Source organism: Monodelphis domestica, chromosome 8 (assembly GCF_027887165.1).
Source record: "Monodelphis domestica isolate mMonDom1 chromosome 8, mMonDom1.pri, whole genome shotgun sequence".
In the NCBI taxonomy this organism is placed as follows: Eukaryota; Metazoa; Chordata; class Mammalia; order Didelphimorphia; family Didelphidae; genus Monodelphis; species Monodelphis domestica.
Window position 1 is genome coordinate 148,848,987 of NC_077234.1, and position 6,000 is coordinate 148,854,986.

Below are 6,000 nucleotides of genomic sequence, written 5' to 3' on the forward strand. Positions count from 1 at the left end.
ATAAGAGAAATTAATGAAGAATATAAAATGAATAATAATAATGAAATTATAAATGAGAATAATGATACTAAGATGGAGAATATAAGGACAAATGAGAATATTTAAAAACTTATGATGCAAAATCCTGAGAAAGTCATGTAATTCAATCAGATGTAAGCTTGGATGTAAAGGAAATGTCTCAGCTTTTTACTGATGTTACTGTGCTTGCACCAGTTCTTGAAACATTACAAACTCCAAATAGCACTGAACCCTATGTTTCTGTAACTATCAAGGATCAGATATATGATCTTATGGTGGATAATTGAGCCAATAAATCAGTTTTGCAAAGTCTTCCTAAAGATTTTAAAGCTGTTGGTAATATGGAAGTAATTGGAACTATTTGAAAACCAAAGAGAGTAGCAAAATTACAACTTAAAATGATAACTTTAGGCCCTTTATCTTTGGAAAATGCATTTCCTCATATACCAGACTGTCCAATGAACCATCTTGATAGGCATTTACCGTGTAAATTACAAGCAACAATTCAATATACTAACAATGTGGATATATCATTACAACTCCCAGAAGAATCTCTGAAAGATTTTCCATTGCTGTTCTTCGATTCAGTCAGTGCAGAGGATGAGTTGGATTCCATCTATCCTATTCCTGGGGATATCCCAAAAGATTTAAGGTCAAAGTCTTCCACAGATGTAGGTCTACTGAATTCAGCTACTCCTTTAAGAGTGAGAACCAAGGAAGGACCAGTTTATTGTGTTCCTCAATACCCTTTGAATAATCATTAGAAGGTATCAGACCTATCATTGAGTCCCTAATTCAAAAAGGGATCATAATACTGTGCTTCTCAGAGTATAACACACCTATACTTCTGATAAAAAAAAGCCAAAGCTAGATCAAAATGGCAATAGCATCTACAGATTCATCCAAGATCTGAGAACTGTAAATGATCACATAATAAAGAGACATCCTAGAGTACCAAGCCCAGCTGCTATAATCTTTTCCATCCCAAGTCAAGCAAGATATTTCACCATGGTAGATTTATGCTGAATGTTTCTCTCAATACCTTTAATGAGGATTCTCAAAAGATCTTTGCTTTTACAAGGAAGAAAATATAGTGGACATGGACTCATCTTCCACAGGGATTAATCAATTCCCTGAGCCAATTCTCACAGATTTTGAACAGAGATCTTAAAAAAACAACATTCAAGGAGAGTAAAATAGTACATTTTTTGATGATATCCTCCTAGCATCACCATCTGCTAAAGTATGTTTAAGGGTTAGCAAGATTCTTTTGATTGAATTATATAAACATGGCATAAAATCTCTAAGACAAAACTACAGTATGTATTGCCACATGTTGAATATCTTGGATTTGTGTTTTCAGAGGGTTCCAGAAGTATCACTCAGAAAAAAAATAGCTTATATCAAGAAACTGTGTGTACCTAAGACCAAGAATAATTCAGAGCTATTCTTGGAACAATTGGTTTCTGTAGACAATGGATACCTGGGTATAGTAAAATTACTAAATGTTTAACAGATATCACCAGGAATATAGAACCAGAACCAGTGAAACTCAAACCTGAACATCTGCAAGCCTTAAGTAAGCTTAAGGATGCAATTTTATCTGCACCAGCCCTTGGAATCCCAGACTATACTAAACCTTTTCAATTGTTTGTGAATGAGACCAAAAGAATTGCTTCTGGTATACTGACACAGACTTTAGGACAAAGTTATCATCCAATTGGATACTATATTATCAACTACAACCAATTTCTGCTTGTGTAGTTCCTTGTCTAATGGGTGTAGCAGCTGCAGCTGTGTCAGTCCAGAAGTCATCAGATTTAGTTTTGGGATGTCCGTATGTTGTTCCCATTAAATAGAAGCACTAATGAGGAAATTTCATACTCGAGTATATCCTAACCAATGGATATGTAAATATGAAATTATTCTTCTAGGTAGTAAAAACATTGATTTGAGGAGGTGTAGTGTATTAAATCCAGCTACACTTCTTCCTGATTTCCCAAAGAATGGTGAACTATTACATGAATGTGTAGAAGTAGTAGATCTAGTGGATATGCCTAGGATTTATTTAAAAAACTCTCCAATAGAAAATACAGACTTGGTTTTACTCATAGATGGTTCTTCATATCTGTGTAATGGAAATACATGCACAGGTTCTACAGTTGTCACAGAATTTGAGACACTGTGGTATGGATCATTGCCTAGTAACCTTAGTGTTCAAGGTGCAGAGTTAGTCACTTTAAAGCAAACATGTCTTCTGACTGATGGTAAAAGTGAAAATAATCATACAGATGCTCATTATGCTTTTTCCATTTGTCATGATACAGGAAAGATCTTGAAACAATGAGGTTTTATTACTGCATCAGAAAAACCAATTGCTCATGCAGAAATAATAACTGAGTTGTTGCATGCTATCCAGCTAAACAGCTAGTGGCAATTCATTGTAGAAGTCACACCTATAGCAGGGATTCATTTTCTAAAAGAAATCATAGGTTAGATGTAATTGCGAAATTTGCTTCTAAAAATTCTCCAGTGTATGTCATGAACTTATCAACTATAGAATCTGATATTCTAGGAAAAGCTCATGTAGGCTCAGAAATACAAAAAATGGAAGAAGTTTGGAGCAAGAAAAGAGCATTGTATATTGGTAGAAGATACTGGAAAATGACTATTTTATTATATTATTATATTAAACAAACACTATTTGTTTGTTAATGTGTTAAGTCATCCTCACAAAAGTCCATTTTGGTACTCAAGCTGTAATTGACACTGGAAAGAAACAATGGGTAGCTCCTGGAATAAGTACTATAATAGATAAGATCTACTAAAGCAGATCTGTTTGCCAAAAATTCAATTAAGGGGAATTCATATAGAAAGGTTTAGGTGGTAGACCTTTACCATATTGTCCATTTGCAAGTAGGCGAATTGATTATATCAGCACGCCAAAAGCTGGAAGATACAAGTTTTGCATGGTAATTGTTGACAGATTGACCAAATGGCCTGAAGCTTTTCCATCAAATGCAAATACAGCTAGCTTTGTGGTAAAAGTGTTGATTAAGGAAATCATACATAGATTTGGAGTACCACTACCCATAGACTCTGATAAGGGATCTCATTTCACCCAAGACATCCTAAAAAGAGTCTATGAGAATTTAGGAATAACACCAAAATATCATGTTCCTTATCACCTACAAAATTCATGTCAGGTGGAATGCATAAACAGGGAACTCAAGACTATGGTGGGGAAGCTCTGTGCTGAAACTAATCTCAAATGGCCAGAGATTCTTCCCATAGCTTTGTTTTACCTACATACAAAACCAAGAGCAGATTTACATATATCATTCCATTAAATGCTCTTTGGACATACTCTGCTAAAGGCAAAAACTTGTAAGACAGTCTATACAATTCTCTTAGGAAATTGCCTACTTTCTTCTTACTTAAGTTCTTTATAACAAAGACTAAAAGAATTACATGATATTTGAATATTAATTCAAACTGGTCCTTTGGATTATTCTCTCCATAATTACAAACTAGGAGATATGGAATTTGTCAAAAATTTTGCTAAAACATTAGCAACACAAGAAAGTTGATTAGGTCCTTACACTGTTGTGTTAGTTTCTCCATATTCAGTAAATGTTTTGGGTAGAGATTCATGGTATCATTATTCACATATAAAATTAGCACATGATATGAATAATGAAAATGTACAAATCATCGACAAAGAAAATGAAGAAGAGATTGTAAAAAGTTAAGATTATCAGTCACATTGAGTCTTGTGAGTTTCTGTTTGGGGGGAACTTAACTTATTTAGCTTAGGAAGTTAACCAATATGATAGTATTAAGGGGAATTAGTTTTGGGATAAGATTAATAAAATTTCCTTCTCCTTTGTTACCCTCATTCCTATTCCATTTCCCTATCAATAAACTTAAGATCTTTATATGTTTACCTATTATCTCTTCCCTTTAAAAATCCCTTTATAACAAGTCAAGAAATGGATTGGAGGAGGAGGAGGAGAAGAAGAAGAAGAAGAAGAAGAAGAAGAAGAAGAAGAAGAAGAAGAAGAAGAAGAAGAAGAAGAAGAAGAAGAAGAAGAAGAAGAAGAAGAAGAAGAAGAAGAAGAAGAAGAAGAAGAAGAAGAAGAAGAAGAAGAAGAAGAAGAAGAAGAAGAAGAAGAAGAAGAAGAAGAAGAAGAAGAAGAAGAAGAAGAAGAAGAAGAAGAAGAAGAAGAAGAAGAAGAAGAAGAAGAAGAAGAAGAAGAAGAAGAAGAAGAAGAAGAAGAAGAAGAAGAAGAAGAAGAAGAAGAAGAAGAAGAAGAAGAAGAAGAAGAAGAAGAAGAAGAAGAAGAAAGTTTATTATAACAAATTCCTATGGTGACAAGGAAGATGAAAAAACAAATCTCAAAGGATAAAATGAGGTCAATAGCTATACACAAAACCTGAATATGACTTTGATACAAACAATGAAATTGATGGAAAAGCTCAAGAGGATTTGTGAAAATAAAATGAAATAGAGAAACAATTGAGAAAAGAAATTTAAAAATATAAAAGAATTAAATTCCCCAAAACTTTTATACAGGTTGTAACTAGTTCGATAGAGTCTATCCATCATCTCTGTGTGAAAATTAACAAAGGCAAAAAAAGAAGGCTGTTTGTGGTCTTTTTTACAATGTTATGTTCTTCAGTACAGGCACGGGGGAGGTATAAATACAGTAACAGAATACTTCAATTTTGATAACTTATGAAGTGGTTAACAGTAAATTACATACATCTTGTATTTAGAATTCTGTTACAGAGGTTTCTCCTTTATGGGGAGGAGAACAAACTGAAACAGTTAACATTAGTAAGGCAATGGGGTCTGAAAAGGCTTAAAATTCACCTCCAGACTGAGGTTTTAATGGATCTTCAGAAGTGATTTTCAGATACCTATGAGTATTCCTAGCTCTGACTGATCATTTGCCAGGTTCTGAGTTGTTTGCAACAAGATGTAAGGGTGCATTTGTAGTTGAATTTAAATTGCCGTGGCACTTTTGTATTTCCCATTTCTGCATTTATTGAACATGAAATGTATGAGACATCTGAAGTGATTTTTACTATTTAATCCTCTACTGCACATGAATCTGGGTGGGACATATTGGAGACAGTTCTGTTACACTATTACAGTCTCATACCAAGAGGCAGGGAGGTACCCAAGAGGCTTAAGTACCCTGTGATATGTTATAATCTCATCTGGGAGGTGGGAATGATTTTTCGTGTGAAGCCTAGTAGCTTCCAAAAAATTCTTTTTAATATTTGTTACTCTTCATCAAATGTACAGAGGTTTTTCTGCTTTCTCCTGCCAAATTTTGGAATGATGGTAATAACAGACTTTGTTAAAAAATATATCATCCAAGGTTGAAAGAATGGCTAGATCTGTAGAACTTGTGACAAATACCCATGAGCTTCAAAGATTTTTAAATGTCATACGTGAAGTATAAATACGCATATGAAACCTAATGATTCTGGTATTGTTTGATTTTGTCATTAAACAAGCTTTTATAATTTTAGGGATTTTGGTACTTCTTAGAATTTGTATTAGTTTTTGTGCTACTGTTTTAAAAGGCTTTTATCTTGTGAAAAAAATTATGTACACTCACACTGTGGATCCTGGCCAAGTTAAGAGGGAAATAAATGTCATTTTTGATTGAGAAACTTGTGTTGTGCCCCTGCTTGGCTAACACTTTGTCACATGGAATGTGAACTATGAATGTATGATTTTTATTTTTTTCTTTATATTTGCAATAGGATGTTTGATTTTTTCTTTTTCTTTTTTTCCTATGCTTGGTAGTACCTGAAGTACATGAAATAAGTGTTAATCTTTTTTTTTTATTTGAAGGATAAAAGTTTACAATATGAGTTTACAGTATCTATTAGCCCTAATCACCATGCATACCCAAAAGCTTTAGACTATGGAAACCTGCCATTTATTGTTAATGCTATGGGACA